Raw genomic sequence first — 10,734 nt, 5'->3', positions numbered from 1 at the left:
AGAGAAGCTCCTGAGACAAAGCAGGAACCTGGTGATTGTGTTGTTGTCATGTTTACGGATGACGCCACGGTTTTCTAATGTCATTGTACTTTTCAAGACCCTGGAGGAAAAGGAAACATGGATTGTGTACCTGACGCGCGGGAAGTGTAGGACTGATGTGTGACCTGCCTCGTGCCAACAAATAATTGTACTAATGCACTTTGAGAAGCTCTTTTTACTTTGCAGAAAATAAAGAGGACTGAACATGAGCGCAGTGCTGTTGTGTGATCCGTCCAGGCCGCCTCCTCAGCCTGAGGGGATCCGGCCTGTGCGCCGCGTCACCCGTGAAAGGTGAAATATTTTTTATTAGCGCTGCTTTCAAAGCGGCTGTTGTTGTTCAGATGGCAAAATGCGGGCTAATAGATCCCACGTGGCTGTTAAACACGGGTTCCTGGCAGAGGCTTTGGCAGGAGGACGACCATAAAATGTTTGTTTTCCACTCTCAGCTCAGTAACCGTGTCCATAGCTCCGTCCGCTATAATGCCCGCATGTGGGTTGAAACAAGGCGCTCCGCAGCGATTCACAAAAACTGAAATGTTTCCACTTTACATTGATGGAAGTTCAACTGGAACAGTTTATCACTGGGAGGAAAACCAGAGCTGCTTATCGGCCAAACCCATTCTGACAATACCAGCGTTTACACCACGACGCTCTCCAGTGAAAACGGAAAAATATCTTGGCATTTTGTATCCATTGGAGTGTTTTCCTCCACAGTGTCATGATTTTCAGTCCAGGTTCTCCTGGTCCTGGTCCTGGTCCTGGTCCTGGTCCTGGTTCTGGTCCTGGTCCTGGTCCTGGTCCTGGTTCTCCTGGACTTGGTAGTTTCCAGGTGACGGTCTAAAAACAATCAAACTTGGTCGTGTGCTCATATGAATGTGTGTGTCTACCCCATTGTCCGTGTTGGGCAAGTTACTTTTAGAAAGTAATTAGTTATGGATACTAGTTACTTCTTCAAAATAGGTATCTGAGTTACAATATTAAAAGTAGCTAATTACTAGGAAAAGTATTGTATTCCTAATAAAGTAAACAAACACTCCATTAATCTGAATTATTCAAATGTAGCTGTGTGAGGGTCAGTGATGGGGAGGGTGTTGGACAAACAGCCGTAACCTTTCGAACATTATTTGATCTGATGTTGCTCTGTGTCTGAAGCTGCAGGACTGTGTGAAGTGTGACGACACACAGCATCTTCAGTAGACTGGTCTGGGGTCAGTGGACTGAGGCAGGTTGGTTTTGATATTCTGTCAGTATCTTGAGACATTTGATCACAATGAACCTGCAGTTGTGAACTCTGCCCCACCTTCTTAACCCCCCTGACCTCCTCCACCTCCCCGTGAACCTCCACCCGGGGACAGGAGGGGCAGGACGGAGGCCTTATCATCCAGCAGCAGAGGATTTCTCTCTGTCTGTGGCTGCTGATGATACCGGCTGGTACCTCTGATCCCTTCACTCACTCGTTTACCCGCTGGTTGTGTGGATCTAATTCTCCGTTTCAGTATCCTCATTCGTCACAGAACTGACACACACACACAAACAAACCGAGCTACACAGTGGCAACTACTTTATCGTAATTAAAATGACAAACAAATAAAGCCTCGATTTGAGTAAAGCCGAGTATAAAGGCATTCAATAAAACAAACTGTGAAGCTGTAAAAACATATTTTCATGTCACTGACCTTAGCCTGCTGCTTTTAATGCTGGACTGTCACACATTTGGCATCAGGTTTACCAAGGAAATACAAATACATTGGTAAAGAGATATTACAGAGTAGGACCACATGGTGGCACTATGGAGCCATGTTTAATATGTACTGTATAAGTGACACACTGAGTTTCAATAGTTTGAACAGTGTGGCTGACACCAGTCTAACAGACATCTATAAGCTATTGGTTGTGATCAATGGGCTCTGATGTTGCCAGTAGTATAACTTTGTTCTGTTATGTTTTAAAAATAGATGAGTCAGCATTTCATTGATGTAAGTCACTAAAGGGATTATTTTTAAATTTACTTTACCAGTTTATTTATTTATAAGTAACCCAGAAAGAGTTCTATGGTTGCCTGCTGGCACTGAATTGCTCTGGGATGTGAATGTTTGTCCTGTGATGAACCGGAGAACTGTCCAGGGTGGATCCTGCCCTCCCCCACGGTGAGCTGGGATTTCTCCAGCACCTTGTGACCCTGAGGATTATAAAGAGGTACGGAAGATGGATGAAGTACGATTGTATTTTGAAATATTCCAAAGGGCATGTTGAGACTGAACATCAGATCTGCAGTGAACACAAAGGTGAACCAGCAAAGTCAGCGACAGGTGGAAGAATGGCAGCTTGTACAGAACGGAGGAGATCAGTCTGTTCAAAGGAATAAAGAGAGTGATGTGGAATATGGCTTCAGTGAAGCAAAAACTAGAGCTCAAAGTATCTTTTGTGTCAAAAAACTGAATGACGGTTTGAGACTCAAAGCTGCACCATAACACCAAGAGACGGAATGTAAACCTGAAGAGTTTATTATCGAAGTAAAGGAAGTCTCCATCACTGAATGCAACAAAGAACCTGTATTTCTTTATTTCCTTTTGGTTCTTTTAACTTGTCATTGTACAGGGTGTAGTCATTAGTGGCGTCACTGAGGTTTACAGCGGCAAAAATTTGAGTCCCTCAAGTCAGAGGTTGGGAACAAGAGTTTAGAAGACAGTTTGATGAAAGAAAACATCGTGAAAAGAGTACAGACAGGATATGTTCTCAGCACCTGGTAACAACTAGTTGAAAGTGAGGATGAAGGAACGATGACTGGAATTCAGCGTGCCAGCAAATTCCACACTTGGTGGTTTGATTCCCCTCCTCTCACACCATCCTTTGGCAAGACGCTGATGCTTTGATATATAAAAAAAAAAAAAAGCTTCTCCTATAGCTGTTATATTCAGCATGTTTTTTTTAAACTCCCCTGACAGCAGGGATTAATGCCAGTTTACTGACTTCCATGGCAGCTCAGCTCAGGTCTGTCTTAAGGAATTTGTTTAAAGGAAAAAGAAAAGATGTTTTCTTTGTAATTTTGATACTTTGCTTGTTGGTTTGGGGCCCAGATTGAAGCCTCTTGCAGGCCAGTGTTGAACTGTGAGCCTTATGTTTGACAGCCCTTTCTTTGTTGTGCAAGTTTGGATGAAATTTTTGGGATTTCTGATCAAGACTATGGTTTCATACTCTACAGTCATGGTGACATTGTTGTATTCTATCTGAAAAACTGACAGTACAGCAAAGGTTAGACTTCCTGATCTACAGTCTAAAAACTGCAGATTTGCTGAAGTTACAGTGTGTTGTTTTGATCCGCTCTTCCCGTGAAGGAAACTCCAGGACACAGCCAAAAAACATAGAAACCTGAAACCTGAATATATAATGTGACAGAAAAAAAAACAGTCTATAGAAACACATGTCGGTGTGCTTCTGGTCTGAGACTCGTTTTCTGGAGCGTGTTAAACCCCACAGTTGGAACTAAGAAGAGATGTTTCAGCTTGATCTGAATAAAGAAACAGATGTTTGCACGGGGTTCTGTTCAGGTGGTGGAGAAAACAAACACACCACAGGTGGAGGAGATTAGAGATCTTGTGATGAGAGGGGTGATTGTCAGACGGGGCATTTTTATTACTATGAAGTCTTAAAATAGAAAAGCTCACATGTAAAGCAATGTAAAGCAATATCCGATCAATATCACAGCAAATGATAATCCTGAAGAGGTCCGTGTGTTTGTCATTATTTGTGACGGACTCGGTGAAACATGAAGGAGTAAAAAAGAGAATATAATCTAACAGTACTCCTAAAAGAGCTGGAAGAAGCTGTGGAGGTCAGGGGTCATCATTACAACCCCATGAGGACTAAAAGCTCATGAATAGATGCGTACGTTCACTTTCTTATTCTAAATGACGCCATCGAGGAGAAACAGCCATGAACGATGCAGGGAAAATGTAAAGTAAGACGCTGTCAAACTGCAAGAGTTTCCAGGAAATACCAGGAGTTAAACCTGAGGGACCACCGCGAAGACACGAAGAGACGTCAGGAGGTCTGGCTGCACTCTTCTCTTCAACATCTGCTGTTTTGGGGTGGGGTAATGAGTGTGAGTGAGTAAGAGTGAGAATCCAGTGACGGAGGAGTGGCCTGCAGTGCCAGCCTGGAAGCTTGGCCCCTGTTCAGCAGGGTTCAGAGGTCATGTGGATGTTTTCTTATAAACTATGCTGTGCATGCTGCTTCAGTTCTGGGGTGTCAAACATAAGGCCCGCGTGCCAAAACGGGCCCGCAAGAGGCTCCATATCTAGTTTTCCTAACTCATCTAATATCAAGTACTGTCCTCAGTACTGTATATTTAAAAAAACAACAATAAAAAAAAAACATACCGTGGTAATATTATCTTTCACCACTAGAGGGCAGAGTGGAGCTCTGGTGGAATTTAAGGCCATGAGAGGGATTCTGTTCCCCAGAGCACTGAATGCGTGTGTGATCATCTATGTCCCATGTTCAGGATTACATGGTTGTTTTTCATGTCCTAAAATCAGTTTTATTGCTCTGATTTCAACAAGAAAAATACAAACAGAATCACATTCAGCAAAATGCAACCATATACATATATATATATATATATATATATATATATATATATATATATATATATATATATATATATATATATATATATATATATATATATATAAGCATTATTTGTTTTTTTCTGTCTTTTTTATATCTGTGTTTGAAAATGCTTTGACTTGCCTTGAATGAATTAATAGTGAAAAAAAGTAGTTCCATAATGTAATGGAATATTTGAGTAGTAATAACATTTTTCCAGTTATCTAATAAATAATCACATCAATGAGTAGCATTTTTTTTAATTTATTTTAAAAAATGTATTCATTTTTTAATTTATGTAATAACCGCAGTAAATATCACACAAATAAAAGTACATTTTTGCTTTGTTTAGTTCGGATCTCTGATGAAGAACAGGCAGAGTGGATGAACGCTCTCACTTATGGTTTGAACGGTTTCATCACGTCACTGCCAGGTTGTTGTGTTACTGGCTTTGTTACACTCAGAATGGACCAAATTATTACTTCACTGGCAAATCTTCTGTGGCTGCTTCATTCAGTGAAGCTCATTCAAAGATATTCTGAAATGCATGGTTGTCTTTGTTTATTGATTAAGCACTGAAAACCTTCAATAAAAAACTTTATTCATGGAAAACTTTTGCTGCACTTAGGCCCTGTTTGCAGGACATTTCATGTGAAATCGCATCATAAATGGGGCGTCTATTAGTCGGAAGTGGCAGAAACATCATAAAGGTTACAGAGCGGCAGCCCTGTCCTGAGCAGCAGTCCATAAAGCCCCTCATGCTTTGTCTTGAAATCACACACATCAACTAATGAAGAGACGATTCATTGATAATTTTTCTCTAAACGGTGAGAGAGTTTCACTGTGGACGTGTTGAGTCTCAGACATGCAGGCTGCTTTAGTCAAATCATACATTTGATACGACGATCCCTCAGCTGAGACGTACAGAAAGCGAAGAAAACATTCCCAGGACCAAGGTAAACCACCTTTTGGAACATTAAAAGAAATGCTATTCAGCGTTTTATTTGCACCAACTAGCAGTTAAGTTGTTAAGCTGATGTAAAACCTGAATAATGTTGGCTGAAAACACTCGCGTGTTTAATGAAGCAGTGAAGGATTGAGTGTCAGAGAGTCCTTCTAAACAGATGGTGATTCAGAATATATAAACAACAGCCCCACGGCTAACTGGCGTTATAAAAAAGAAGTTTTCCATTAACCTGTAGAGTGAGCAATGCTGCAGAAGGATTGCTGGCCAGGCTGTAACTTTTTGAAAATGTACAAATAATCAAATCCCTCTTTCAGAAACTCTGATGGAAGTTGTTTCTGATGTGTGGAGCGTGTTTCAGAAGAGGCTGGCACACCGCTGCCTGCACACTGGGTTCTGACAGATGTCAGTTACCTGTCCAAGCATGACTTCAGCGTTCGTCAGCGCTGCGGCTCGGCGGACGGCGATCAGACCCGACGCCGGCGCCGCGGCCGCCTCTGGCCTCATCAATCATTTCATCGTGCAGCACGGGCAGCGAGCACCACTCAGATCAGACTTTCTGTTTGGGTCTGACCGAAGAGAGGCAGGGCAAATTAAAAACATGTCTGAACATGGAACAAGAACAAAATCCACAGTAATCTGAAAACGTTGGAGGAAGAAAAGATCAAGATGGAGAGAAGAACCAAGAGTGAAAAGCAGCAGGAATCAGGAGAACGGTGAACAGACGGAGCAGCGATGGACAAGCCAAGGGATGGCACGGCCGCGAGGACACAGTGGGAGCGAGGAGGCACAGCTGCACACAATCAAGGCTAATCCAGAGAGGAGGGAGGGAGCGCAGGTTTCCTGCTGCAGGTCCCGTTTACACAATGTTTTCCAGCACAAAACACAAAACTTTCATTCCTTTTGGGTGTCTGGTTCCATGAAAACAGCTCCAAGGTGGAACTTCCTGAAAAAACCCAGCGCCTGTCTCCGAGGATATGGTGGAAATGCGAACTTTAGAAACAGTTCCTGCTCTATCCCTATGTATAGGGTGGAAAATGTCATTTTTTTTCAAAAGCTCTATGATTCTATCTCTTAAGAAATGAGGGATTTCTTTTTTAAACCAAACTTTGAAGAGTAACAAACAACATGCGCTGAGATCTCAGTGATGCTACCATGAAACACAGAAAACTAACATTAGCCTCAAAGCCATGCCGTCAGGAGGAGTTTGTAAAAACATGCAGAATACAATGAAGTCAAGAGACATTTTTTGGGAATATTTCACAATATTTTACACCAGGTTTCATTAAAATTGGTTTTACATTGAGACTGTAGTCATTTCCTGTACCGAATGTTTGTTTTTGTGAAAATATTGACATTTTCATTCACGCACACTGCAGCACAGACAAACTTCAAAGTTTAAATTTAAAGGTTATTACGGTGCTGCTCTAAACTCCAAGCGCTGAACATTTAGGTAGGGATGCTTGAATGCGCTGGAACGCGTTCGCAGCTCACCCACAGTGTTGGATACGCCACACACCAGCGTTCACGCAGCGGGAGGACTTCGTAGATTGAAGGAAAACAAATATTTTAAGAGGGAAACATGGGAGCCATTAAGTGTGAAAAACTGTGAGAACACAACTTTCTCTGGCTTCAAAGGCCCGTTTTCAGGTCCGCCTCAGAACACAGATGACATTCAGTAATGCCGTTCCTATCGAGGCTGGTGTTTTTACGAGCACCGAGGGGCGTTTCTTTCAGTTGCTTTCGGTGGTGTTTCTTCAGCGGAGTATGGCTCCAATCATCCACCGAGGCCCCCGAGGGGGACGCCAAGTTGAACCTGTCTCAAGTCCTCAGCATAAAAGTATAACTTCATCACAGCTGGGAGTGTTTTCCCGCTCGTCCCAGCCGCCGTGCGTATACCTGCAGTGGTGCGTCGATGTTCCCGAGGAGACCCGATCAGCCTCCAGAGGACGGAGACACCAAGCATTGCGGTTTTGATGAATGCATGGCATCTTTTTTGAATCACTGGGAGCGGTGCGGTTTTGATCGGGTCTGCTTCATTAGCTATAAATTTAACTTCAAAAGGTTTTTGGCCCTTTTGAAGCAGTTGTTTGGCTTCATCGATCCTTCTTCGGCTTGGTTGAACTTCTGCTCTGCGTTATCCATCAAACGTAGGAAGCACAGTTTTGACATGACTGTGTTCTGAACATGCTGCTATCTGCTGAGAAGACGGAAGACGGAACCTCATGTCGACATATTTCTGCTCCAGCATCGCCAGTTAGAAGAGCGTTGCTCAGAGGTTGAAGTAAAAACGATTCATTTCTGAAAAGTGTTACATTTTGAAAACCGTTCACAAAATAAAATTTTTCTGTTTCCACTTGAAAATGTTGTGTAAAATAAAAAACATGGAAGGTGATTCCATGTCTGCCTGCAGCTCTGAGCGCGTTGTTGGCTTTGTGAATCATCACTTTGATCCATATTCAAAAATGTTGATGTCATTTTGTGAAGATAACAAAGAAAGAATCCTCCCTGACTGTTTTTTCTCTGGCACCAAAATAACACTTGCATCTGGAGGTTTTATTGAAATCCTCTCACACGTGGACCATTGATGCATCATCAGTTAATGTTCAAGCAAACTACACTTGGCAGGTTGGAGCCTCTTTCAGGACGGTTGTGGTCCACGGGTCTTATGTTTGACACCCCTGCAGGGTGTTATCCATGCTGTTAAAAGCTTCCACAGCTCCACAGAATAACTGGGAGGAAAGAGCAATGAAGAAAGAGGAACAGTGTTGATCGCACTATGTCGTTTGTACGTCTTACTAAATGTGGAGTTTTTAATGTCAGTGCCTCCTCCCATATGCCTGTTCAACAAGTCAGATCGTTTGAAGGATAAATGAAGAGCAGAATCGACCGTCCATGTCATTTATTCTGCAGAACTCCAAAGAGCGCATCTGGCTCATTGAAAAAGTCCTTGTAAAAATCAGCCACCACTCAGGCCGAGCAGCCAGCATTAGGCTGTCTTTGTCTCCAGCGTCTGGAGGCCTGCTCATAACACACACACTATCACCAAGACATGAGATATTCACTGTTTGTGGCAGTCTTCAATATGAGCTCCATCTTCAAAATAGTCCTACAATCTGGTCTTCTTTTTCGTGGGTGAGCGTGACCTCAGGCACGTTTTTCTTTAATCCTGGGCGGCACGCCATCGGGCTCTGATGCCATCGCAGGCTCCCCACCAACAGTCTGAACCGCCAGCTTTTCCAAACACTTGTATTTTTCTGATATTGCAAAGACAGATGTGGCCATAGCGGGTGTTCTGCTGTCATTTTCTCACATTTTCAAATCCCCAAAAAAGGCCTCCCTCACTTGACGGCAGTAAATTTATCCGCATTAATCTCCATGACGATAAAAGTTCTTACCACACCGCCAACCCGCCTCAATTAAGTCATGTTTTCTGCCTGTCAAGCTGCAAAAAATGGAGTTAAACTCAACGTTTAGTGTCAGAAAAAGCATGTGAGAGGCGTCTGATCGTTACAATAAAAAGGCTGACTCTTCTCTGGTGGGGGAGCAGGTTGAATTACCACAGTTCAACCTGCTGAATGGGATGAAGCCTCAGTGTAGGGCTACTCCTGGATGACCACCCTGCAGCCAGGTGGAAGACTGTGGTCTTCTCTCTGGGAGTACAGACCAAGTCAGAAGTGAAGCTGTGTGTGTGGTTGGCAGCATCTTTAGAGGTCAACTCAATATCCATAGATAGATAGATAGATAACTTAGTGAGTGTTGTAATTTAACCATTCAGTGACGTGCATGTGCTTTTGGAGGTTCAGGTTGATGTAAAGCTCCCACGTTGTAAACAGCTGCACATCCAGACAGCTGAAATCTTCACCTGCTCCTTGTTACCCCAGGGGGAAAAAAAAAGAAGTATTTGTTACTCTCAGTTATATTACTCATGAGCCCTGGATTTGTACAGCGAGGATGCAGGACAACTCGTTCTGATATTAGCAGCCAGCAGTGTGTGGATCAAAGTGAAGCCGCCGGCTGTATGTTGCAGATGACTCGTGAAAGAAAATCTACTTTATTACCAAATTCCAAGGCCAGCATGAACGCATTGAAAAGGAATATATAGAATGGACAGTTTGATGCTGCTATGTGGACCAAATAGACCACAGTAGACAGCACAGCTGTATTCTAGAGCTCTTCTGCACGTGCACGAGTAGATAGATGGACAATAATAACGTGTCGTGAATTCCAGTTCATTCCCCTGGAACTCCCCAGAGGCAGGAACACGAGGAGGTGGATCCACCTAGAGCCCTTCAGGGACAAATTTAGGCAGTTCCTCAGTGGCATCAACCAGCCTGAAGACAGGACAGGGACTGGCATGGGGACCTCGGTGGTCCCTGGCTCTGACTCTGCAGCCTCCATCCCCAGCAGGAGATGCAGATCCTGGTTGTCGTGGTTCCAGGTTGGAGACCCAAGGGTTCGCCTCACAGACACAGATGGTTTATTTAATAACTAGTGTTCTGTATCGGGAGGTCAGTACAGTCAGGAAGAGGTACAAGCCAGGGAAATTAATGCTGGTATGAAATTCTGCCACAGCGGATGATAAGAGAAACAAACAAGAGTATGGACCAAACATTTACCCATCAGAGTGGAGAGATGGCCATCGGAAAGGGACATGCGGTCAGATAGAGTAAACCACAAACCAAGGCCGCAGAAAGGAATACAAAACTCAGGTCAGTGACAGATATTACAGTTACTGTCAGTTACTGGCCAGACTCCTGGAATCAGCTGTTCAAATACTTCTGTTTATTCTCTCTCATGCACAAATATTGACCCGTTCGAAGGGACATGGTCAACTATTGGTACTTAGTTTGATCTGTTGTGCAAACAGAATAGTGCACAAAGTTGTTTTAGAAATGCTTCTTTCTTCAGAAACACATTATAAACAAACCTTTAAAGTAATTATACCACCTTATGAATCCTCCTAATTGCAAAACGTGCCATTGCAGCTCCAGTCACCTCAGCCAGGCCTTCTGAAACAACAGTACCTGTCTCTCCTGTGTATCGTGTGGCACTGACGGTTGCTTACCTCTCTACATGCACTTGGAGAGACCACGGAGGAGAACATCTGCTTTGAGTTTACC

Source organism: Salarias fasciatus, chromosome 7, assembly GCF_902148845.1.
Source record: "Salarias fasciatus chromosome 7, fSalaFa1.1, whole genome shotgun sequence".
In the NCBI taxonomy this organism is placed as follows: Eukaryota; Metazoa; Chordata; class Actinopteri; order Blenniiformes; family Blenniidae; genus Salarias; species Salarias fasciatus.
This window is presented reverse-complemented; position numbering follows the sequence as displayed.